The 27,763-nt window shown below is 37.7% G+C and overlaps 1 pseudogene; it reads left to right on the top strand.

Moving 5' to 3' along the window:
* The first annotated feature begins 12,320 nt into the window (after positions 1–12,320).
* LOC123246551 lies at positions 12,321–12,844 on the top strand (annotated as a pseudogene).
* The last annotated feature ends 14,919 nt before the right edge of the window (positions 12,845–27,763 follow it).

Genomic DNA, 27,763 nt, shown 5'->3' with positions numbered 1-27,763 from the left:
TAAGATTTGAATTCTTTTTTAAAGCTCTGAACCTGAACAGGAAGCAGGAACCTGTGAGGGAAGGAAATGTAAAAGAAATAAGAGGACGAGATAGGTATTAACTGTCTTATATAGGCTGAAAAACAGGTAAAACAAGCAGAACAGATATAGATAACACAGAACATGGGGTGTTTAGGAAAGGAAGAAAAGACTTGAATATCTAATACTTTTCTAGGAGGCGTTTAAAATGAAAAATGTGTCACTTAACTATACAAATATATGTATAAAACATAGCTACTATCCTAAAATGGATGCTGTGTTTTCAGAGTCACTGGGGAATTGTTTTAAACTGTTGAATGTAACTCAAATAATCTATTATAAATATGTTATTAATAGAGATTGTAAGTTTCTTAAGGGCAACTTTGTTTTATCTTTGTATTCTCCTCTACCGCATTGTCTAGCACATAGTAAATACTTAATAAATGTTTTGAATTGTCTAACTGATATCATCAGATATACCATGTTTGATTATGAAACAAAGTGAATCCTGGCAATAGTTTGTACCCTTTTGAAATCTATTTCATCCAAAGAGTTGAAAAATTAATCTATACAGCTACTCATAGTATGGAAGGTTGTAGATTTCAGTCTTCAAGGAAAAAGATAAACAAATTTTTTAAAAAATTTAAATGAGGGCTACTAAAATTTAACTATTAAAAATGCTTCTAAGGACACCTGGGGCAGTTAACTGGCATAGTGGGCCTAGAGACAAGAAGATTCACCTTCCCAAGTTCAAATCTGGTCTGAGACACTTACTAGCTGGGTAACCCAGGGCAAGTCACTTAACCTTGTTTGCCTCAGTTTCCTTATCCATAAAATGAGCTGGAGAAGGAAATGGCCAATTACTCCAGTAGCTTTGCCAAGAAAATCCCAAATGGCATCATCAAGAGTCAGACACAACTGAAAAAACTTAACAACAACAAAAGGATAATTGATATAGAGAAAATTTTGAAAGAGACGTTAACTCAGCCATTTCTTTAATACTTCCATCTCCTCCCCTCGCCTCAATTTGTGACTCTTTATTCACATAGTCTTTATAAAAACCAAGTGTATTTTGAAACATTTTTAATACTTAAAAATGTATAACTTCGTAAAAGATAGTAGCAACCTAGAAACTTGGAGATTAGCAGTGAATTTGCTATTCATGTCCAATAGGCATGTCCAATGTATATTTCTGTTCTGTTCTCCATAAAACAACTTATTTTCTAAGGGATAATGGCCATATTTTGTCCAGGATCTGTAATAAAAAGAGGTGGCATTACAGATTGTTTAATATACTTGCCCCAAATTTTAATCAATTCCTTCCAGTGCTTATCTAAAAACTCTAGTTTAAAATATATATGCATATGCATATATACATATATGTGTGTAAATATGGTTATAAATATGTTTCTATATATAATCTATATATATAATCCTTAAATGTTAAAAGGATTCAAAGACTTAATTACCTTTCTGAAAAATAAAGCTAACCTTACAGAATCAGAGAAATTTGTAAACAGCTTCAGAAGTTTTAAAATCCATCCAATTATTGCATAGAAATTTGCTTCTGCCTAAAGCCTCCCATTGATAAAGATCTCATTACTTCCTAGGGTAATCCATTCTACTTTGGGACACCTCTAATTGTTAAGGACTCCTATTTTCTAAGGGATAAAATGTGGCTCACTATTCTATAATCTGTTATTGCCTTTACAATATTGATTGTGAAAAAAATTGTGTAAAATGCTTTTTTAAAGATAGATTGCAACAACTCTCTCAAATATATCCCCTTATCTCCTCTAATACTATACCGCCCTACCTCCTGGCTGAGTTCTTAAAATAGTTCCTGATAAATCTATCTGCCGCAAGTCTCTCTCCACTCCAGTCCATCCTGCATTCAACTGACAAGGTGTCTTCCCTAAAACAAAGATTTGACTGTCAACCCCTTCCTCAATAAACTCTAGTTGCTCCCTATCACTTCCAAGATCAAATATAAAATCCTCTTCTTGGCATTCAAAACACTTCATAATGTAATCTTCCTCCCTCCTGATTTCTAATCTTCTTAAACTTAAACATCATATACTCTCTGATCCAGTGCCCCTGGCTTCTTGATGTTCCACAAACACAGTGTTCCAGCTCATCTTTCTGCTTCTGGCAGTTTCTTTCACTTTCCCTCCATGCTCTTCTCTGCCTCTTGACTTCCTTGGTTAGCTTCAAGTCCAACTAAGATCCCCAAAAGCCTTTGCCAATCTCCCATACTTCTAGTAGAGTCCTTCTGCAAATTATTTCCTATTTATCATGTAAAGAAGATAAATGGGGTATGTGGGTTATTCAAGAAGGAGTAACACTTCTTGTGATGACAGCTTGCTGAGAGTCCTTTTCAGGGCTGCTCGCCCTCCTTTGGTGTCCATTTGCCACCTAACTCTTACCTATGCCTCCAAGAAGCTATAGCATGTGCAATAGCCATACATTGGTAAAAACCATCTCAGCAAGCAGGCTAAACCAGATTGAGAATAAGCAATAGGCTTCAAACATGTCAGTGAGCTTAGGGGATGCCTAGCCCAAGTATGGAAAGATTTCTCCCAAAGGAATGGGCAGAGGAGGACAATTTGTTCTAATGGTTATGGAGGTGGCTGAAGCAGGCGCTATGGAGATCTTAAAGCTTGGCCAAATATTGAAGGTCTCCCTGGGCCATTTTGTCTTGCCAGTTGTCTTAACTTTGTCTTGTACTGGATTTTGATGACTCTGGAAGCAAGAGTATGGCTGATAACTTTGTGCAATTCTTCCTCACTTAAATCCAGTTCATGCCAAATCAAGAGAGCACCCTCTGATTTCACTGGTCCTCCTTGACAATGAAGGAGAAAGAAGACAACAATTTTTCTTGTATTTGTACATGTTTGTTCGTTTTCTCACCCATTTGATTGTGAGCTCCATAAAGGCAGATATTCTTATTTGCTTCTCTTTTAATCCCCAGCCCTTAGAATTGTGCCTGCCACATACTTGGCACTTAATAAACGTTTGTTGATCAAGAGTTTTTTATTTACATTTCTATTAAAGTGAAAATTATTGAAGGATTTGAATTATAATCAGATCTCAAGAGAAAAGTGAATACAAAGAGCACAAAACATGCCAATGCTCTTTGGATACTTCAAGATAAAGGGCACATTCCTCTCCACATATAGAATTTTTGACCTGAAACCTTTTTTTTTAAAACCCTTACCTGCCACCTTAGAATCGATACATACTAAGGTAGAAGAGTAGTAAAGGCTAGGCATTAGGGGTTAAGTGACTTGCCCAGGGTCACACAGCTAGGAAGTGTCTAAGGCCACATTTGAACCCAGGACCTCCCATCTCTAAGCTTGGCTCTCAATCCACTGAGCTACCCAGCTGCCCCCTACCTGCAACATTTTTAATACTTAAAAGTATTAGTTTTCTGTGTGAAGGTCACAAGATGAATCTTCAGCAATAATGCTTTTTAAAATTTAATTGATGACTTATTTATTTATTTTTTTCTATTGCCATTTCCCTGTGGACATTCCACATACAATGAAATCTCTTCTCTGTGAATTTAGTCCTTACTGACATTGATGAAGCAGTTATTGGCATGTAGGAAGAACCTAATAAATAGTTATTAATTTATTTAAAATAATTCTTAATTAGATGATTTTAAAGAATAATAACAGCCTCTCATGTTTGTATTAAATTATAAGGCAACAAAGTGCTTTACCATCATTATCTTGTTGGATGTTCTGACCTTCCCTGTTAGATACAAGGAATATTATCCCTGTCTTAACAAAAAGGAAACTGAGGTCTAGGGATGGGAAGTGACCTGTGTAAGTTAAGTTTTGCAAGATTTGCAAGAAGCCAAGTCCAGGGGCAGGGCTGCCAGTTGGACACTCAGAATCTTGGGAGATTCCTGATGCCATGCCAGTGCATGAGACCAATCGTCAGTTGGGCTGTGCCCTATATAAGGGAGAGAGAGACCAAACCCAGGGACTCATTCTGGAGCCAGGGATCCAGGTGGGTAGGACAAACCTTTCTCTCCTCAATTTATTGATTAAGCCAGGAATCAACGAGCATACCTTGAAGTTACAGGTTTTACCACTGAGCTTTAGGGTCAATTAACACCATTCAACAAATTACTACAGAAGATTTATCCAACCAATTCTTTTCAATCAAGCAGTGTCCATTACAGCAGGCCAGTGGGTCTGGCTCAGCCCAACCTCAACATTGGATTATATTCTTTGAGCTAGGAATAGATTTCATTCAGGGATTCATAAAACCCTCTTCCCTTCCTTCAGCTTCCCTGATTATTTGAACAACTCAAGTAAAATCCTTATTACAAAACTCAAACCTTCTACTGACCTTTTGTTGGTTGACCTGACAACAAGGCAGCCTCAAAGGAGTTTTAGGGGAATTTTAAGGGACAGAGAGGTGTCCAGCTTCATCCTTTGAAGCTGTGACTAATTACCATTATTAATATTAGCAGTCAGATGTGTTATTGATCTTCATCAATACTTTCATAACACTGGTTCACCAATCATCAGATGATCTTTGGTGGATACCAGGAAGCTAGTCTTCCTCAGGAACCATACTGTGATTGGTTGAGGGAATTCCAAAGGAAGTCTGGTTATACCTGGTGAAACCAAGGGGAGGCTTAAGACTCTGCTAACATCTGGAGCTTTTTGCTTTATTCCTCTGAGCAAATACATCATTTCTACCGATTCCCTCAACGATCATAACACCTGCCCGTGATCATGTTGGCTAGAACTCAACGCAGGGCTTTCTGATTCTAAACTCAGAATGTCTTCCACAGCATCATTTTTTTTCTATCTAATTGGACTCATTGCATCAAAAGAGTCAAAGAATATGGTTGATTGAGCAATTTCATTTCAGAGGTAAAGTGAAATTGTTTTACTTTTGTAATAGCTAAAGACATAGCAAGAGTGTTGTGGTGTGCCAGCATGCTCCAGGGAAAAGGAGGAGGACTCTCTTCATACCTGTGGCTTTTGGGTCAAGTCAAAAGCTTTAGAAAGTGTGTGAAGTTGGTATGAAAAAAATCCTAAACTGTTGATTTTTAACAAATTTCAGTTTAGCTGGAGTTAGATTGTCAGTGAAATCCATGACACACACAAGAAGGTTAAAAACTCTTGATTTAAAGCAATTTAAATATTTTCTTCTTTTTTTTTACTGGATGCTATTGTTTACTCTCTGGTCCTAGATCTGGGGATCTAGGTAGCACAGTGGAATGAGAACCAGCTCTGGAAATTGGAGGTCCTGGGTTCAAATCTGGCTTCAGATACTTCCTAGCTGTGACCCTGGGCAAATCACTTAACCGCCATTGCCTAGCCCTTATCATCCTCCTGTCTTGGAACTAATACTTGTATCAATTCTAAGACAGAAGGTAAAGTTAAAAAAAAAACAAATCAAAATAATAAAATAAAAGGGATCCTAAAGGCTATCTAACCCAATTTCTTAATTTTACAGAGATTAAGAAAGTTACCAAGGTCACCCAAGTTGTAAGAGGTAGAAGCAGGATTTAAATTCACATCTCCTGACTTCTCAACCAGGAGACTTTCCATTATATCATAGAATAATGTTGGGCCCGGGCTACTTATCTTCTAGTTATTTATTTTAAGAAGCCTAAAATGGTGAAATTGTGCCCTCTGGTGATGAGCAAACTCCAGGAAAAACAGGAGGGACATGTGGCAATGAAGAAGATGAGGTGGGCATAATGTGAAAAAGAACTAGTAACTAGTCTCAGATGGAGAAGGAATCATCTGGAAGAAGAATTGGCATCCTCAAGTGGATTGATCCACATGTACTAAACAATTAGACAAAGTAGAAATGCTGCTACTCACAAAAGGGGCAAGGGGAGGGGAGAGAGATAGGCAACCCTTTGAGAGCCATAAAAAGCATGGCATTATCCCCAGAGCAGCTCTGGTGTTGAGTGCGTAACCACAGAGAGGAGAATTTGACTGACCCTCGAAAAAAAGGAATACTGAGTTGCACGTTGATTGGTGATATTTATATGGGAAAGAATATATTATCCCCAAACCCCTTTGCCTACCAAGGTCCTGGCTTCAAGACTGGTCTTGGGCTGCCATAGCTCCCTGACATTTGATCTCTTAATATTCCAGAGAAGGATGAGACTGGCCGCATTTCTCTAGCTGAGGAACTTTCAGGATGGGCAAAGATCTACTTCCACTGGGATGAAGTAGGGAAGGAGATGTTGAGATCTCCGAGTCCATCTCCTCTTTCACAATATACACCAATTGGGAGTACCAGGGGAGGTCCAAAGCATGAACTGTCAAACCAATCACCAAGAGGATACAACTTCCTATAAAGGTGTCAGGAATGACTGGACTGTCTTTTGCATAAACCATGTTATTTCACAGGGAAAGAGCCTCATTGTTTTTTTAGTTTAAAATTCCCAGCATATGTAAAAATATACCATTTTTGACTATTATTATCAAATAGGGCCAGACACTTGATCAGCAGCGTGCCCTGGTGGTTTAAAAATCACATAATTTTACATCTTTTTTTTTTTTTAAATTATACACAAGGCAGAACAGTGGCAAGGGCTACACAATGGAGGTTAAGTGACTTGCTTAGGGTCAATTAGGGAAGTGTCTGAGGTTGGATTTGAATCCAGGATGTCCCATCTCAAGGCTTAGTTCTCAATCCACTGAGCTACCTAGCTGTCCTATCTTTTTTTTAAACCAATATTGACTACTATTACTACTAGTATCACAATACAACTACATTCATGACTACTACTACCACTAATACAATAGCTAACATTTTTATATCACTTTATGGTTTTCAAAGCACTTTATAAACATTATCTCTTTGACATTAAAATTAATATACAAGAAATAAGTATTATATTTTATAACTTTTTATTAATAATAAACTAACATAAAATAGCTAGCTAAAAAGGTACTAACCCAGCCGGCTCAAGAGAGCAAAAGAGAGAGAGAGAGAGAGGGAGGAGCTACAGAACTTATAAAACAATAATGAACATGATCCCACAAATGTGGAGGTGCAGGAGAGATTAAAGGGAATTTTGGGAAATACTAAGGGACTTTTGGGGGATGAAGTCCAAGGTTCAAAATCTCCATTTATACGTCTCATATTCTCACAACAACCTTGGAAGACAGATGCTATTATTATTCATATTTTTTATAGATGAGGAAATTGAGGCAGATAGAGGTGAAGTGACTTTTTCAGGGTCATGCATGTAGTAAGTGTCTGAAGCCATATTTAAACTTTGTTCTTCTCAACTCCAATTCCAGAGCTCTATCCAATCAGTAAATATTGATCATGTGTCTACTATGTGCCAAGCATTGTGCTAAGCACTAAGAAAAAAAAATGGAAAGTCCCATCTTCAAGGAAATTCTCATCTAATGGGAGAGAGATTCCACTTTTGAGAAGTTGATAGGAGTGAAGCTGTGTGGAAAATGAACAAATGAATGGCTTAAAGGCTCTCCTTAAACAGAGGTTCTAAGAGGAGCTCTTCATCTCTATTCCTTCCAATCGAATTAGGGGTCCCAGCAGCAAGGGATACTGATGATGCATGAGTCTGCGGTACTACCTAGCTCTCATTTTGGAGTTATTTGAGCAAGCAAATGACTGATGGAAATTTTAGTTGGTCAAAAGCAATTTCTCTTTGGCCTGAGATAAAGAATAGAACATCTTCTATCTCAATCCCAGTTATGAGTGATGTTTGAGTAAAAACCCAGCAAGTTGAGGACAAATGCCCCTATGATCTGCCATTAAAAGAATTCTAACAGGTTGGTCCTCTGAACTAACTATGGTATGCTGAATATTCTAGGAGCAAAATCATCCTGAGGTTCTTGACACTCTTTCTGAACAATGTAACAGTCCTTAGTGAAGGAGAGGTCTCATTAAAAATGCAAACTCAGAAACGGATGTAGATGAAATGCTAAGGCATTTGGTGCTGGATAAAGACTGCAACAGAGTGTGAAATAGATCCTCCTAGTGTAAAAAAGCAATCATTAAAATAAGGACCAATATAAAATGAAAAGTCAGTGCTTATTAGAATAAAAATGTATTATTATTCATGTATCTACTTATTAGAATAATAATTCATTATCATTAATTTAGTTGTTTATTAGAATAATTCATTTTATTAAATTATGTTTATAATAATTTATTTTATCAATTTGTCTGTGTATTAGAATAATGTATTATTGATTAATAATTTATTGACTTATTAGATAAATAATGTATTATTAATGCATATACTTATTAGAATAATAATTTGTTGTTGACATATAATTTATCTGCTTATTAGAATAATGTATTGATTTATAATTTATCTGCTTATTAAAATAATAATGTATTATTAATTTATCTGCTTATTAGAATAATAATTTATTATCATTAATTTATCTGCTTGTTAGAATAATTTATTTTTATTAATTTATTTACTTATTAGAATAATAATCTGTTATTGATTTATAATTTATCTCATAAGAATAATAGTCTGTCATTAATGTATAATCTATCTGCTTATTAGAATAATAATCCATTATTAATTTATTAATGTATCTGCTTATTAGAACAATGATCTGTTATTAATTTATTAATTTATCTGCTTATTAGAATAATAATCCATCATTGATTCATTAATTTATCTGCTTATTAAAATAATAATTTGCTAACTCTATTACCTTGCATGTACTTATCTGTGTTCATGTTTACCACTCCTCCCCTGCTTCCTAAGTAGAATATATTTTCCTAGGGGACAGGACGTTACAGTTTTGTTTTAGTATCTCCAACCATGTTCTAGTGAGTCAACACATTCTGAAGGACAGAGCAGTGAGATAAGTCAGAAAGACTCTAATCCCTTTCCATCTGAAATACATATTAGCTGTGTGACCCTAGGCAAGTCATGAATCTCTCAGAGCTAGTACGATGCCTGCATGGCAGGGGTGTAAGTTTGCTAACCCAGTTTCCTATGCCAATAAAATCCTAGGTCTACATTAAAAAACAAAACTCCAACCTACTAACTATCATGCTTAAAAAATTAAATTGACAATCTGAGAGTGCTTTCCTGTATTGCTGCAAGTGGACAGAAACTATTTTGACATCCAGAACTATGTGAATGACATTCATTATATTTAGTGTGAATGTACATATTATAATAATAAAAAGAATCCTCTCTAATCTCAACTGTCAGTAATTGTCACCAACTGTCAGCCACTCCTTCTCTGGCTCCTTTTGTCCCGTCCCCCTTGCACAAATCCCATCCTTAAAATATGCATGCATATATAGGCATCCCTGTATGGGGAAGCAGCTTAACATAAAGGTGAGAAAGCTGACCAATGAGTGAGCAAATCGTGTCCCACTTTTGCCGTACATACTGGCTCTGTAACCTGCAAAGACACTTAACCTGTCAGATCTAAGTAACTCTCAAACTATTAAGTTGCAGAAAAAGAGCTTCCCTGCATTGGCAGAAGTTATTTCTTCCAGGAGTTTCCTGTGTCAATGAAAAACAGGTTGTACGTGTGTGGGCGAAGATGCACCCAATTTAGATTTCAACAAGATTGAACATGGAAGGGTAGGCTACACACACACACACACACACACACACACACACACACACATACATACATACACACACATACACACACACACACACACACACACACACATATATATATATATATATATATATATATTCTGGAGCTCAGGGATGGCATTTGAAATTATGAACACGCTTAATGAGGAGGCTTGTAATTGGTAGGAACTTAATCAATATTTGATGAGTAAATGACTTATTTCATCAGGCAAAAAATGAACCGAACCACGGGTTCCTTTGCTAATGCAGGGAAGAAACTAGATCAACCTTGTATGTAGTGACCAACTAATAGTTTTTTCTCTGGCTAATAGTTATACATACAAGTTTCCTGTATTGGCATTATCAGTCAGTCAATGAGCATTGACTCTAATTACAATCAAAGGTTCCAGAATAAATGGTATAAAATTATATATCCATAAAACTAATATATGTATAGATTAAATATATAACTTTATAAACATATATATATATATATTCTAGGATCAAAATCATTCACAGGTTCTTGGCTCTTGTTCTAAACAACAGAACAATTCTTAGTGAAGGATAAGAATGTATGTCTATTATATATATATATATATATATATACACATACACGGTCTACACAAATTTTTGTATTCACAAATCAATTTTTTTTCTTTTTCTGGTCAAAGTTGGCCATAGCTATTTCTGATTTGAAAAGGTTCTACTAGAGATAAAGGCTTAAGAAATAAAAGGAGGCACATTGTCTTAATGAATTATCCCTGACATTTCAGCATCCTAAATGCTTGATGGAGGTATGAATTGGGATGGCAGACAGAAGTAAAAGGGCTAGGATATCACTCAGATTGATGCAGAGAGTACACTTGATTGAGTAGAAATGAGGAAATTGCACAGTGTAGTTCCTTTACCTTTCTGTTCTAATCAAACTCACTGAAAATGCATTCTTTTCACCAGACTGTAATTCAGAGCTCTGAATATTATGTTGATTGGAACTACATTAGCCACCTTAATGAACCACATGTAAGCATTTCAAATGGTAATATTAGCAATGACTAAGAAAGTGGAATGATTTATCATAAATTAATCATCGATCTCCTTTGGTAGCCAATCTGTTGTACATATTGGATTCACTATTTCATCCTTCAAAGTAGCATAATCTATCTAATGCTATTCACATAAAGATGATATAACTGGGAAGAAAGGTAGTGGGAAGTGTTCTTTGTACCCAAGATACAATCCAAAGAAAGTAGGCAAGATATAACCAATTTCCTAACTTGGATCAATCCATATGTCCTAAACCCTTGGACTAGGTAGTGAACCTCCCTCCTACAAAAGGGTCTGAGCTAGGGGAGAGAGATAGCCAGCCTTCTGAGAGCCACAGAGAGTCATTTGCAGAGAAGGTACAATTTTTTTTTCCTTTCTGCAGATTGGGGTATCTAAATTATTTTGAATGAGGTACATAGTTCCTTTATTTTTAGAGTTCTTTAGTCCCAATCACTACAAAGATCTGTACTAGGTATGAAATAACATGCAATTTTTGTGTTCTAGGGAATTTTGGTGGCTGTGGGGAAAGCTGGGATGTAAATGCTCCAAGATTTGCTCTGCAAAAGGTCTATGAGCAAACCAAGGCAATAGAGTCCAGCCTAACCTACACACTGTAGACATATTACTTGGACTCTTACCTTTACCTGCTAGCTATTTCCATGTGATTAGCTGTACCGCCATTTGACTTCAGATATCAAAAACTCCACTCATAGCAAAGATACACAACTATACACACACAAACACACACTTTTTTTCAGAGACCAAAACAGAAATAATTTAAATTCAGGTAAAAAATTTTTTTTATTTACGTCTTTTTAAATAACTTTTATTTCTCAATGTATTCCTCCCTCTCTCACAGAAAACAGGCCTTGTAACAATTTTTAAAAATCTTTCTGTTTGTGTGTATATGTGGAGAAAAAGTTTAGTAAAACTAATCAACATATTGAAAAAGTTCAATATTATACATAATATTCCACATCTAAAATTCCCCCTCTGCAAATCAGTTATTATAGTTTCATTTTATTAGGTTTCAGTTGAATTAAATTCACTTTCTAAACACAAACCCTGCAATACCATTGAGCAAGTGGAGAGAAAAAAGAGATTTAAAAAATCCATAGTAGAAAGGATGAACAATTTTACTTTAAAGCTCAGTTTTGAATCTTTTACTTTATTTATACAACTTCTTAGCATAGGTTGCCCATATGCCATTTTCATGTTCCCACCTTTTTTCAGATGTTGAAAAATTGGATTCCAAGGTTCAAATAACAAATAAATATTTCCTTGCTACTATGAGAAGCAAAAAATACCATAAGTTCCCTTAAGCTAATTTGGTGTATTTTCCAGAGCTACAAACCTCTGAACAATTCTCAGTTTTGATGCCATTTTCTCCCACTCTTTATTCTGTATTTCCCAAAAGGTTATTCCAAACTGTCTTGTATGTTGGAGACATTTATTTTATCATTTTTGCCTACTATTCTAATTTTGCTTTCACAGTGAATTATATATCATGACTCAATGTTTTTTAAACTGACTTCTTAAAGGATCCAAAGTTGCTCTAAAACAAAATCAAATAAACATAAATAAAATTAAGCTATCATCTATTACAATGAATAAGTTACAGAAATATACAACAAGATTTCTTCAATGGGAAGATTCTTGAAGAAATAGCTGTATGGGAAGGGGGAGAAAATGGAGTAAGCAGCCAAGACCATGCCCTGCACATAGCCCAAGGAGCAATGAGAAGCCCAATGCTGAGAACATGACATGCAAGGTCTATTTCTTTGACTTCTATGGTCACTTTGGGTTCTATGAAGAAATACTCAAGAATGAGGTACAGATGCTCAACTCTACATCATGTCTCATTAGTGGCACATGTTCAATAACAAGGTTATGCTGAAAGTAGACAGAGGCATTGATAACCTCTGCATGTTTGTAGCCAAACCTGGGACCCACAAGGACATTGAGATCAAATGTTCTGGTGTCTCAGATTACTCTGTGAAGATTGTCTTGGCCAACACATTAGACCATGTGGTAACCGTTATCAAGGGGAATATGGAGGAGGTGGAACTCTCCACGGGCGAGGTGGATGTGATCATCAGTGAACAGATGAGCCTATTCAATGAGTATACGCTCAACATTATTCTACACATCAAGATGAGTGGCTGTCTCCTGAAATGCTCCTCTTTTTTGGTCTAGACAACACTATATGTTACCACCCCTGAAGATCAGTAGTATAAGGAACACAAGATCTACTGAGGGGGTGAACGTCTATGACTTTGACATGTTTTGTACTGAAGACATGTCCATCAAAGATCCTCTCTTTGATGTGATAGATGCCAAGCAGCTGGTGACCAATGTCTGACTCATCAAGGAGGTAGAAATCCACTTAGTTAATGTGGATGACCTGATCTTCATGTCCTTCTTCCTGCAAGTAAAGAGGAACAACTACATCCATGCCTTGATCACCAATTTCAACATCAAGTTTACCACTGGAAGTAGATCCTCTTCTACAAGGAAGATTACCTCAAGTGAAGATAGGCAAGGATATCTTTGGCAACTTTGGCATTTAGCCCAACACCGAGAGCGATCAAGACCTCAACTTCACCAACCTCTTGGGCTTTAAAAAGCACATGTAAGAACTGTTCTGCTCTCCCATTTGATTATAGGAGGTATTCAACTGGCCCTGTCCTGCCCCAGAAGGCCACTCTCATGGGACCCCATCCCAACCTTCCCTCTCTGCATCTCCTGCCTTAGTACTAGCCCCCTCATCCTGGAGAGAACATCCACCCTTGGCCCAGCAGTGAGGCAGCCAGGTGTTTGATTTTAAGACCCCCTCTCTCCCTCCCCCTAATCTTCTCTGTCTTCTACCCAAACCCCCTGCTCCCTCTTCAGTAGCAAGAGGGGTAACACTAAAACTGTGGTTTTTATAACTTTTTTTAATGTGATTGTCCTCTTGACAACAAATCAGCTGGAGAAAACAAAGAAGTCAATATATTATAGAATTGTGCTCAAATTCTTTAAGGGTTAAAAATTAAAAGTTGTACTAAATATATAAAAATGTGGTCACCAAAAAATATATTACTCGAGTCAGGGTGATTTTTTATGGGAGTTTATTTACAAAAGGAGAAAGAGTGAAAGTAAGGAAATGAGAGAGAAAGCTAATGACTCCAGCTTGTCCAAACCAGTCAGGGCTTCAGAGGCCCCAGCAAAGAGGGGCCCAGAGGTAAATTAAACAAGGGATCTAGCCATGAGGCCTCTTCCAAGATGAGGGGCCTCTCTGGAAGCTACTACCTCTAGAAAAGCCAGGAAAAGGAGTCAGCATTTTTCACTCACCCACATGGTAGTTCTAAGGAAAATCCAAGAGCAGTCCGAAGTTCTAAGTCAGAGCTCCTTCAAGGTCAAGTTCGAAGGCGAAAGAGCTGGTCACAGGAAGTTTCTCCCATTTGAAATGCCATTCTTTTTGTCACTTCCTGTGCCTTCCGTCCACTTTACGTGGACCAATTATAGCTTTAGCTTTGCTTAGGACTGCCCACGGGGCAGTCAGTGGATTTCTGATTCATCACTCACTATAACACACATGGGTCACAGACCTCCCCATACTTAAGAATACGTGGGGTGTATATGTTTCTGATGATTAAATCTAAAAGTGGGTGAGGGGAGAGTTAATCCCATCTTCACAGTTTTAATATATAGCTGTAGACTATATAAGATTATATAAGTATAAATTGGTAAATTTGGAACCAGAATGCTAGAAGAATGACTAAATTATTCCTTTCCTCTGACTAAATTATAACACTACTATGTGTATATCCTAAGGAGGTCAAAACCAGACAGAAACCAAAAAATATAAATGTGTGCCAAATATAAATATACACAGTTAACATTTTTTGAAGTAGAAAAAATTGAAAACAAAATGAGTTCCCACAACTAGGAATGGATAGCCAAACAAATTGTAGTAGATGAATATGTAACCTTGGCTCATGTCTAGACGGTAGATTTCTAAAACATGGCTAAGATTCGTACTGGTTTTGCACTAAGAAAACTGGTTATGAAATGGCTTCTTCTTTGCTCCCATATAGAAACTCTAATGATGACCTGGAGACTATGCATCCAGCCCTCAATTAGGAAAAGATGCGCTCTCCTGCGCAGTCCCTAATGCAAGTCCCCATGCTCTACACAAAGGGGCACCTACCAACATAAGGAAAGACTTAGACTCAAGTGTTTATAAGAAATTAAATTAAATCCAGCAAATGATTTATTTAACAGAATTTGTTTTTACAAATACAATTAAGTAGAAGTAAACCTGGGATGTCATAGGGTCCACCCATTCATTCTTCTTAGCCGTCTTGTTCCTCAGGAGTGAGCATTGAAGATGAAAAACAACCAGGCACGTAGCTCCCAGTTTGTTCATTTATAGAGAATTTATCTCATGGCTTAGAGAAGAAAATTACAGATATGGCAGACTGTAGCTGCTTCCATAGTCCCATTGCTGCCATAGTGGCAAACACCCCTCCCTTTTCTCCTTGTTCTCAAAATTCCTGCCATTACTATTCATGAAAAGCTCAGACCCCTTATTCAAGGGCTTCTCTCCAGTTAGTTTTCTCTCTTCTTTAACAGAACTATAAATTCCAGAGGGTTTTGTGGCCAGCCATCCCCTTGCCAAGGATTTTTTAAAATTTAATAGGATGTTATTATGCCATAAAAATACTACATCTTGGTTCTTAGACAAACAAAGGAAAAGGATTAGGATATTGGGGTTAAGCAACTTGCCCAGGGGAGAAGAACCTGAATCTAGATTTGAACCCAGGACCTCCTATCTCCCCAGCTAGCATTCTATCCAGTGAAACACCTAGCTGTACTGCTTAGCATCAGTTCTAAGACAGAAGGTAAGAGTTTATTTAAAAAAAAATAAAAGCCAGTTGTATGCAATAGGAAATGATACAGTGAACCTTTTGCGGAAATTAGCAGTATTACTTGACTCAATGCCTGCCATTGATTTCTATGCATCTGCTATGTAGTACATAAAGCAAGATTACATACAGTTCATTTCATCCTCACTGAATTTACTTTCCTCAAATTGACACTTGTTTTCAACCTGGGGGCCTGACTGACTAATTTGTCATTCACTTTTTTTTAATTACTCCAATCAAGTATCTCCTAGGCTTTCTTTTTTCTTTCAGTTCCAATCCTTGTGATTTTTGAATGTGCAATTACTGTCATCTTGATGGATCTCAGCCATTTTCCTTTGATTACTTAAGGAACTTCCATCCCGAAATAGACAATGATTTGATTTGTATTATATACATCTGCATATACACCTATACAGGGTATTCCAGAAGTCTTAGTATACAGTTTTTTTGGTTTGTTTTTTATTAATAGAATTTATTCACAAGTGCGTCAGCCTCTCTCTTCCTCCTTGCATCATAGAAGGCATCATTCAGGAGACAGAAATGTAGGTGGAGATTATATCTTTCACATTTCCATTTTTCAGTTCACCTTCTGAAGGTGAGATTCACAAGTTATTCTTCAAGTATTAAATCTGTAGCTGTGTATAATATTCTCTTGATTCTACTCATTTTGCTGTTCATTATCCCATGTAGTTCTTTCCATATTAAAAAAAAATGAGTGCTCATTGTTTCTTATGGTATAGTAGTATTCTATCACTTTGTTTCCACAATTTGTTTAGCCATTCCCCAATGGATGGGCATCCCCTCAATTTCCAGGTCTTTGATGCCTCAAAGAAATCTGGTACAAATATTTTAGAAACATAGCTTCTTTCCCTTTCCCCCTGATCTCCTTGGGAAATGGACTCATTGCTGGAACAAAGCGTATATATAGTTTTATAACTCTGCTCTCCAAAGTGGTTTGATCAGTTCACATCCAACCAATGGCATATTAGTGTCCCCATTTCCCCACATCTTAGTTTATAGTTTTAAGCTACTTAAGCTTTTCAAACTTTAAGTTTTTTAAAATTTATATATATATATGCATATATATATATAAATTATATGAAACTTAAATTTTCACCAACTCTTTTGGAATGTCCTGCAAATACAGACATACATATATTTTTAAAAGTAAAGAAGTGACACATTTAAAATTGCTATCAACGGGGGCAGCTGGGTAGCTCAGTGGATTGAGAGCCAGACCTAGAGATGGGAGGTCCTAGGTTCAAATCTGGCCCTCAGACACTTCCCAGCTGTGTGACCCTGGGCAAGTCACTTGACCCCCACTGCCTACCCTTACCACTCTTCTACCTAGGAGCCAATACACAGAAGTTAAGGGTTTAAAAATAAAATAAAATAAAATTGCTATCAACATCTAAAGGGGTGGGGGAGTTCCCCCATTCTTCCCTAGATTGAAGTTCTAATCTTGTACTCTTGCTAGAAGTTTCTTACCCTTAGAACAAAAATGCTTAAAAAGTGTAAGTTTAAAAATTAATATATAATATCTCCAAGTATTATATTTAATAAAATTTATTAATAATAACTTTAAGTAAAGGAAAATAAAAAGCTAGAATAAAGAGGGAGCTAACCTAGCCAAGGTTGTGAGAAGAGAGCAGAAAGACGGGGTTACAACCAAGTTATATACAATATGTGGATATGCAGTATGGGGGAGAGAGGAAAAGGAATTTTGGGATGAAAAAAGAATTCTGGGAGATGGAGTCCAAGGGTTCAAGATTTCTAATTACACAAAAGTGATAGCCTTGTTTTTAACTTTCGTTATTCTTAGCTGTTCTCTAAAGGATCAAAGCCTCAAAAGTCCTGGGATCTTGCCAAAGATCATCTAGTGCTCACCTTCTGATAGATAAACTGATAAATATGAGATAAAGGAAAATCACTCTTAAAGACAATGTGCAAGTGTGTATCTTGACTCTAGAGAACTAGAATTCAGTATTAAAGATGGGAATGTTCAACAAAGGGGACCATGTTTTCCTCAAAAACAATTGATTTGAGGGGGTGTCTGGGTGGCTCAGTGGATTGAGAGTCATATCTAGAGATGGGAGGTGCTGGGTTCAAATCTGATCTCAGGTACTTCCTAGCTGTGCCACTGAACCCCCATTGCCCAGCCCTTACCCCTCTTCTGCCTTGGAACCAATACAGAAGGGAAGGATTTAAAAAAAAAATTAAAACAAAAGACAATTGATTTGAGACCAGTTGAGGGACTCCCTTTCCTTAAAATTGAACTAGAGAAAACTTCAGAGGACAACTAGAATAACTGCCTCCTTTTTTGGATGAAGCCCAAGGATCTACTAAAAATGACTTGGCCAAGGTTACACAGGAAGAAAGTTGTTAGAGGTGGGATTTGACTGCCACACCTCTGACTCGAGCATCACTGCTTTTCCTACTGTAACTCCTGCTGCCATATGTGATCTGCTAGGCTATATTTCTTAGAATTTCAATGGTAGGAAGATGACGGAAGGTTGGCTTAGCCTTTCCCTGGTGACAGCCATGCACAACTTCTAAGAGTACTTGGCAATTCCACTTGCCCTTTAAAATCCAAAGTTTAAAACCAAGAAGAATTCAACCCCAGCAAATAGGTCTGAAATGTCTGAGTTCAGCGGAAACACAGTAATAATTGACGTCTACATGGGATTATTTGGCTTTAATACTTACAGGGTAGTTAGGGGGCTCAGCGCATAGAATGCCACCTCTGCAGTTAAGAAGACTCCTCTTCCTGAGTTCAAATCGGGCCTCAAATGCTTTCTAGCTAGGAGACTCTGAGCAAATCACTTATCCCTAGTTTCTCCTCTGTAAAATGGGCTGGAAGAGAAAGTGGCAAACCACTCGAGAATCTTAGCCAAGAAAATTCTAAACGGGGTCCCAAAAGAGTCTGATAGAACTGAATAAAAATGAACACTTGTATCCTCTGTGACTTGGGCAAGTTTCTTGACCTGAGGCTCAATTCACTCATCTGAAAAATGAGAATTTGATGAGATGATCTGTAAGGTTTCTTTTGACTCACGATCTATATTCCTATGATTTCTGATTCTAAGGTCTATGTTTGCCAAGAATTTTCTATTATGCAATACTATCTTTTCCAGAATTCCAGAATTTGAATTGGACAGGATTCTAGAGGACTCCTGGTCCAATCCATGCTCAGAAAGGATCATTCAGACCCTAATCAATTACTTCAAGCTTAAACTATCGCCATTACCAGCTAATTAGTCTTTCTGCTTTGAGTTTCTCTCTACTTCTGTCAGCCTTCCTCTCCACTGTTAAATTCACCTTCCTAACATTGAAGGTCCAACCACATTAAAATAGCCAGTGACTTCTTCTTCCTATCCAATCTCTGCCCCCCTCCTACCTTTTGGGTTTGTTTTTTTAAATATTCCTTCTTTCCATATACTCTATAATCTAGTGACACCAGCCTTCTTGTTGTTCACACTAAACAATCTATTTCCTAATTCTGAAAACTTTCACTGGCCTTCCCTTATGTTTGGAATTCCTCTTTTGTCTCCCATCTTCAAGTCCCACTAAAATCCCTATTTCTAGGAACAGCTAGTTGGTTCAATAGTTAGAGTGCCAGGCCTCGAGACAGGAAGACGTGGGTTCAAATACTTCCTAACTGTGACTGTGAGCAAATCACTTAACTCCATTTGCCTGGCCCTTACTATTCTTCTGCCTTTGGACTGATAGCTAGTATTGATTCAAAGATGGGAGAAAAGAGTTTTAATATTCCCGAAAGTGGCTTCAGTCTTGATATCTTCATGTTTCTTTGTCCAATTTCTTTACTTCAAAATGAAGAGATGGGACTAGATGATCTCTGCTTATGACTAAAATTGGAGTGGTGAAAATGTCAATTAAAATATATCTTCAAATATATCCATGTCAAAAATATTCATATTATCCCAAAATAGAACCATAGAACAATAAAGGAGGAAATGACCTTAGAAGAGAGTGTTTACTTAGTCTAACGCACCTACTTTTATAGCATAGAACTTTAATGGAGACTTTTGTTGAGTGATTAATGTTAGATTTATTTCCTCTATAGTTCAGTATGATTTCTTTCACCTTTCCTGAGAGGACAGAGAGAATTCCTGATTGTTCCCTAGTGACTAAGGCTGCCTTCTGATGAATAGTTGACTGAGTTCTAAGAAGAGAGATTCTTGTTAGAGGAACTCTCTTTTTCTTTAATCTTTCAAAGCAAAGAAATAGGGGGCAGCTGGGTAGCTCAGTGGATCGAGAGTCAGGCCTAGAGATGGGAGGTCCTAGGTTCAAATCTGGCCTCAGACACTTCCCAGCTGTGTGACCCTGGGCAAGTCACTTAACCCCCATTGCCTACCCTTACCACTCTTCTGCCTTGGAGCCAATACACAGTATTGACTCTAAGACGGGAAGTTAAGATTTTAAAAAAATTAAAACTAAAAGCAAAGAAATATGGTTTCATCTACTTTGCCTTCTTTGGGGCACTTTTGAACCTTTCTCCTTTTTTATACTTTTTTTCCTTCCATACATTTCAACAGGAAGCAGAGGAAAGGGATTTCTATTCATCCACCCCAAATAGCAATAGAGACTTGGAGCAGAAGCACACAGTAGTGGGAGACTTGTGTTTGACCAAGGAAGCTTTAGTCTGGAGACCTTGACTGCCTTATTTTATTTATTTTCTTTCCTTGTATGGGCACAGATCAGTGAATAGAGATTTTTAAATATGGATGTTTCCATTTGTTGGTCACTCCATAAGTAACTGAGCTTAAAAGTTCCTGAGTGAGATGCTTACCGTCCAGAGAGAGATTTCCTAAATGGAGGCTTCTTGCAGAAGAGAATCAACAGAATCATCCTGAAAAACAGACTGAAACTATGTTTAAAGGTCCCACTTTGGACCTTGTCAAACCCCCATCACAATTGCTGTGATTTTCTGGTAATCTGTTGAAGAATCCCACAAAAGGTCTTTACTTTCAGAGAAGAAAAGACTCGATCAAATAACAAACATTTACTAACCACTTAATTTGTGCCAAATACTGTACTAGGGTTAAAAAATAGCAAAAAGAGCTCCTGCTCTTAATAAACTTACATTCTAGTGCAAGAGACAACATGTGAATAGTTAGACTCATCATAGTACCGAGTGGATGGAAAGTAACTTTGGAGGGGAAAGCGTTAGCGTCTGGGTTGGGGATTGGGAGAGGGACCAGGAAAGACTTGAAGAAGATGGCATTTGAGCCAAATCTTGCCAAGGATTCTAATAGAGCATTTTGGAAATGGAGGACAGTCAGCTCAAAGGCAAGGAGACTGGTGACGGTGTGTCATGTACAAGGAACAGCAAATAAGCCAGCAAGGCTAGATCATACAATGCACGGAGGGGAGCCAAATACAAGAAGACTGGAAAGGTAGGAAGGGAGACGTATCACGAAGTGCTTTAAATGGCAAACAAATTTTAATCCTGGAAGTAATAGAGAGCTAATGGGACTTATCGAGTTAGGGGAGTTGAGGGACTTCCACTTTGGGAATATAACTTTAATGGGATGGGTCTAATGGGTTTATTGAAGGGCTTTTTATTTCTTGTATTTGTTGGTGCTTATCTCTGAGTCCTTCGTGTCTATTATTGCAGTTTTATGTTGGAAGAAACAAAAAGGTAACCCATATCCAATACCCGTATATTATACGTTGGTTATACATCTCTCTGTGGGAGGACACTCTATCCACGCTTAGGCTCTGTTTCATTTATTTATTTGGAAAAAAAATTTTTTTATTGATTAAGAAAAATTTTTTATGGTTACATGATTCATGTTCTTTCCCTCTCTTCTTCCCACCCCCTTCCCATAGCTTCTGTTTTAGAGATTTTTCTCTGGAGATGTGGGGATAAGATGATCTCTTTGGGCTGATGACCCCAGGATAAACCTAAATCTATATAAACCCAGAGGGCATTGGGCAGAGGGTCATAGGACCCTGGGAGTATATGTATATGTCTTTCTTTATTCATCTGTGAAAATGTCACCTTAGTAGAAGATGTTTCTCAGTGGCAGAGAATTTTCCCCCCAAATCAAGGCATTTTCTTTGACCCAGGACTCCTTAGAGGTAGCTTCCTGGTCTGCAAGAATAATGAGTGTCAGACAGCCCACCTCTCCTTGTCTGCTACACTTTTGGCGAGCCCATCCATGACTGGTCTACTTGGCTCCCTACTTGTGGAGGGAGGGGAGACGGTGGTTTCACCGCATGGGAACCAGTTTTTCTGTCCTCTCCAATGTCTGGAGTAGTTTCATGAGGTCTCTCCCCAGGAGGCTTAGTGCACAATCTCCAGTCTATCACTGAGATTGCTTTTCCCCCAATGGATTTCTGTAGGTTCTCTGGTTTCTGGGATAATTCAGAAAAGCATTTGCAGTTTTAGGAAGGCTATAAGGGGGCAGCTGGGTGGCTCAGTGGATGGAGAGCCAAGCCTAGAGATGGGAAGTCTTGGGTTCAAATCTGATCTCAGACACTTCCTAGCTGTGTGACCCTGGGCAAGTCACTTCACCCCCATTGCCTAGCTCTTACCGCTCTTCTGCCTTATTTGATTCCATGATGGAAGGTAAGGGTTTAAAAAAAAAGAAGGCTATAAAAATCCAACTGAGAGCTTAGTTTTGGGGTCATGGTGCTTCAAATTTATTTAGAAGCTGGAAATCATAATAGATTAATATCCTGCCCATTCAAAATATTCAAGGATTTTGGACCCTGAATTTCTTCTAGTAGGGCACTTAGTAGTGGGCAGCCACTCAGTGGGTGAATTCTACTTCCTCTTTCATTGGTCTTAGGTCCAATTAGCATCAGGTTCCAGACCTCCCAATGGCCTTTGAAGCAACTATTTATATATAAATAAATATATAAAATATAATATAAGTATACATATATGCATGTGTGTATAAAGATACACACACAATTTCCTGCTTATGGGCCTCCATAGGTAATTGTCAATAAAATGAAATATTTTAAAAATTTGATAGAAAATATAAAACTGGGTGCAAGAGAACAAGTCAAGAGCGCCCTCTAGTGACCATTCATTGGCATTAAACTAAGCTGCAAATGGCCTCTCATCATAAGACAATTACAATGGTAGTCAACCCACATTTTCTTAGTTTAAACTTTTGTCCTTAGCACAAGGCCAAGATGTAAAAATAGTCTGGAAATGGGCTTCTATGTGTGTCCTCCAACAAGTAGGTTATATTATTTAGGTCAAGGCATATATAAAATAGTGGAGGTGGTCTCTCATCATTTATTTATATCATTTAGTAGTGGGAAAAGTTCTAGTTGGAGTTTTGCCACTTGGAGACCATTCTGTGGTCGGAGGGAGGGGTGGTGGGATTTTTTTTTGATTGAAAAAGGGCTGATTTAGTCTTTCAACCTTACACTTACAAATGGTACGCCATCACCAGCAGCTCAAGGCGATTCTTGGTTTTCTGAGGATTGTTTGACCAGTTGTTAGGCTCTGATGAGTTCCTCGGAGAACTTGTGAAATTTCTTTTTCTAATAGTTTTTGGGAAAAAAAAAGTTTAGACTCTCATCTACGGTCCAGTGATGTCCCGAAGTTCTTTCTAACCATTTTAAGAAAAAAATTCTCCCCTCTAAATTTGACTGATATTTCTGGTGAAAAATAAAAGGCAGACAAAAAAGAAACTCAGAAATAGTATGAGGATTAGGTTATCACTTGAATGCATCCACAGCTTTTGATTGCTTCTCTAACTATAAGAACCCATATGCTGCCACTACTGATTTGCCCCTGGTCATTAATCAATAAATAATCATTTATGAAATACCTATTTTGGATCTATGCTCGAAGCTAAAGATACAAAGAAAATAAAACGGCCCTTATTCTCAAGGAATTTACTTTCTATCAGGAAAGACAATATACCTATCAAGTAGAAAATATACACAAAATTAAAATATAGTAATAAGAGGATCTCTGGGATCAGGAAAGACTTTATTTAGATGGTAGTACTTGAGCTGAGATTTGAAGAAAATTTGAGATTCAATAGATTGGATGGGGTGCATTTTAGGCATGCAGGGGGGGAGCATTTCATGCCAAAGGTGTACAAGGAATGGAATGGCCTGTGGGAGGAAGGGCAAGAGAGACCATTTTTTCCTAGACCCTACGACTGGAAAGGTCAGCTGGAGCCAGGTTGTGAAGGGCTTTAAATGCCAGCAGTTTGTCTTTGATGCTAGAGAAGCTGGATTTTATTGAGCTGGGGAATGGCACAGGGAGATTCATTTGTGTATTAAATATATTACCCAGCATCTCTAGGTGGACCCCCTTATTTGAAAAATGAAGACATTGGGCTAGATAATCTTTAAGGTCTCTTCTAGACGTATGTCTCTGATCCCAAATCATTTGAAATGAAACAGACTACGTCAAAGCATATCCTTTTTATTTACTATATCATAGGTCCTTTGAGGAGTTCTTGCATCGAGCCCCGTATGCAGTAAGCACTTAATAGTCGTGTTTTTGAATGAATATATCTATCTGTTGTCTCTCCCATAGAAACTCAAGACACTGGCTAAATTTGAATAAAGAAGTAAGTAGGCATCTAATCTTGGAGACTGAAGAAAGCAAAACCAGTCCGAGCAATTTTCTCATACAATCCAGGACCCATGGAGCCATTGTATTTTCTTTGTAAAGCTCTGAAAACCCATAATGGTCCAGAAATTGACCCAATCTTTTCATCATTATTTGGACAAGTAATGGACCAAAGATTAATGCAGATTTCCTACAATCCTGGAGTCCTCTGGACTGGGGGACAATATCTATCATTCTGGGTTTATCTTCATCTCTATCTTTTCTTTCATGATAAAACCATAATCAGATCTTCAGTGTCAGTATAAGAAGACATAGAGGAAATAGTCATCCTCTTTCCTTTATTATGCTTACTGGCTTCCTAAGGTGGGAACATCCTCCTTTGGGAATGTTTCCCATGTATTCTTACTCTGACTTTCCAGATGTTTAATGAAAGTAGACACATCTATAGTGGCAGCCTGAGTTAGGAAAAAATCTTTCAGTAAAAGCTCAGGAGAAATGGAAATTCAAAGATGATCCCTGGCTTTAGGCTTCGCTAATTCTCTTGACTGCTCTTCAGATTGCAGTCACAAGCTTCTGGGAAGCAGAGAAAAGTGTCCAAAGGATGTTCGAATCCCTGCAGGGTCCAATGGCTAGAAGATGGTGAAATGATAGTGATGCTGTACAGCTGGGGAATTCTTGCAGCTGCCTTTCAGCTTCCTGGTCCTTGGATGGGGAAAATTACATCCTTTGTAGCTCTCCTCTGTATCCTATTGCACAAGCTGAACTCCAGTATTGATTCAATTTGTGCTTCCATGCTACACCAATAGCTTTTTCTGTCATGCTTGTTATCCTCAGTCATTTATAGATTCCCCCACCCCCAACCCCCACACCCCGTACAGCCCTGCATTTGTTTGAACCTTTGATAAAGAAGGAAATAGAGGAAACGCTGTGGAGTATTTCTGGAGAATGTTAGGATTGGTGAAAAAAACAACAACTATAAGTATTTAAAAGTGGGTCACTTTGGAACACTGATGAAAACTAAATACTTTCAAGTTAGATAAGATACTGGATAAACAAGGGGAAAATGTCCACAACAAATTTCATCAAAGGATGAGAGAGGGTTTGAAGAACCAATACTAACCTCTCTGTGGCTCACTTAGTGGAAGGAATATTGTCTCTTTAGGGAGACCTGGGGTTCGAAGCCTGTCTCTGATAATAACTGCCCATATATGACCTTGAGCAAGTCGTTTAATGCTCTTGGGTTTCACGTTTCTTATCTGTAAAAGGAGAGATGACCATTAAGGTCTCTTACAGGTCTAAATCTGTGATTCTTTTATTCCACCCAAATTTCCTTGGGAAAAAAGAAGAAATAAGAAATATGCTGACAATCCCCTCCCCTGAAATTCTAGCAATAAAGGCAGGGGTGGGGGTGGGGGGAAACCAACTACATTACTTCTGGTACCATTATTTGTAAAAAAAAAAAAGCAGTAAAAATTAAAGGGCACTGTTAAATGCAAAAAAAGAAAATGTTCATTCAGAGTAATTGAAATGTTAAGAGTTTCTCTAAAATTTTAAACTGTTCCCTAGCAGTTTCCAACAGTTCCAAATATGCCTTTGTGTATGGGGTGTGAGATCGAGCCCTTGATGGCTTTCAGTCTAGAGACTGAGCCATGGGAAAAGGTGCCTAAGACAGAGGGGCTCAGGGTAGCGAGAGAGTCTAGGAGCAATTGGGTTGAAGTAGAGCTATTGGGCAGCTACCACATCAGAGAAAATTAGAGACCTTTGATCTTCAGAAAGCATGAAACACACACATACTCACATATTTTCGAGAATTTCCAGGTAATTTTAGAAATAAACGCACACACACACACACGTGTTATTTCCACGATAGAAAGCTGAGCCTGAGGAATAAGACATTTCTGGGTGCTTAAGAGACTCGAAGGATGGACATTCTTGAAAGCCCTGCATTTAGTTTCTCAGAGCACAGGGAAACCCCTAGAGAAAATGCATGTGAGGGTGAGCAGAGAGAGGGAGAAGAATTAGCCAAAGAAAAACATATGCTGATCTTTAAATTGAAAAAGATGGAAATGAGAATTTGAAGAGTAAATGCTTACTTTTTAATCTTAATTGTTTCCAGGAAGCAGAGCAAGCAAGTCCATGGAAAGGACATTTGACAGACATTTTCAATTTCAAGAAAATAACAAGAAAACATGAGGGTTATCGATCAGAAAATGATGGGTTGTCATCTCAGCAATTCTTTGATTTAATAGCAAAGCAAGCAAAAGCTCCTCACAGAAAAAGCTTATAAAAATGGTACATCAAGGCCACAGTGAGGTGTATATATATATATATATATACACACACCCTCCCTGCTCTGGTTAATGCCTGAGGATGGGGGCGCTTAACTATATAATTCAAGGACAAAATTTCTGGGACCTTTGGTCTTAAACATCCTTTTGATTTGTCATTATTTCAGTATATACCTCATGCATATCAGAGGTGTCTTGGAACTTACCATCTAATTATGATTCAGATAAAAGCTCACTAGATAGAAAGAAGTAGGATGAACTATGGAAAAAGTAGGATAAACTATGTTCTTTTTAATAGGAAACATGGTATTTTCAACCAGCTGAGTATTTCTAATCATTTGTGAAGTTTATAGAAAAAAGGTTTTTACCCTGGGATCCAGAGAACCCCATGGAGTGAATGGAGAGATTTTTTGGTGGGTATCTAAACTTTAATTTTCAATAATTTCTAACTGAAAATTAACATTTTTTTTCAATAACTTTAAATCATTACTCTAAGGAGGGATCCATCCTCTTTTCAGCCTGCCGAAGGAGTGTTTTGACACACAAAATTATGAGCTTCTATTATAGAGTCCCCAGGTCACTTTGGCCAAATCCTTATACCAGAACCATGGTGTTGTGGGGTTACCAGGGAGTACACCTAATAAATAGTTTCTTTATATGCATCCAGACTCATTAGGGCCCCAAAGTGCTATGAAATCTGTCGGGGATATGGGAGCCCAATCATTCCTTCTCAGGGTTGGCCCTCCATAGGATCATAGACTGAGATTTAGAGTTGGACTGAACATCCAACATTCTCATTTGAAAATTGAAGAAACTGAAGCCTAGAGAGATAAATGGACTTGCCCAAGGTCTTATAGTTAGCGTCTGAAGTGGGATTTGAATTCAGGTCTTTGTGACTCCAAGAACAGGGCTTTTATCCTCTAAATACCATGCTTCCTTCTATGTGAAAGACCTCCCAAATCTACCTTTCCAAAGTTCTCTTTCCTGAGCTCCAGGTATAATGAACCATATTTATGTCTCAGCATCTGTGTCATTCTAAGCAAGTCTATAACTCAACTATGACTCGTTCCCCTATGTTCTTTATCGATGCTGATGACAATGTCCCAGCCTCCAAGCTTAAAACTCAATATTCTTCACTCTCTTTTTATATCTCATACATAATCAATCACAAAGTCCTTTTGATACGTCCTTGGGAAAATCTACACCCCTTCTTTCTGTTCCAGCTCTCACTAATCTGGTGGCAAGTGATACCCTCCTCCCACTGTTCTTCATGCTTCCATTCTCTGCACCTGCCCTGACAAATCCTACCTACTGCTACTAAATGAATCTTCAAAGTCCCTAT

This window comes from Gracilinanus agilis, chromosome 4 (genome assembly GCF_016433145.1).
Source record: "Gracilinanus agilis isolate LMUSP501 chromosome 4, AgileGrace, whole genome shotgun sequence".
Taxonomy (NCBI): domain Eukaryota; kingdom Metazoa; phylum Chordata; class Mammalia; order Didelphimorphia; family Didelphidae; genus Gracilinanus; species Gracilinanus agilis.
This window is presented reverse-complemented; position numbering and strand designations above follow the sequence as displayed.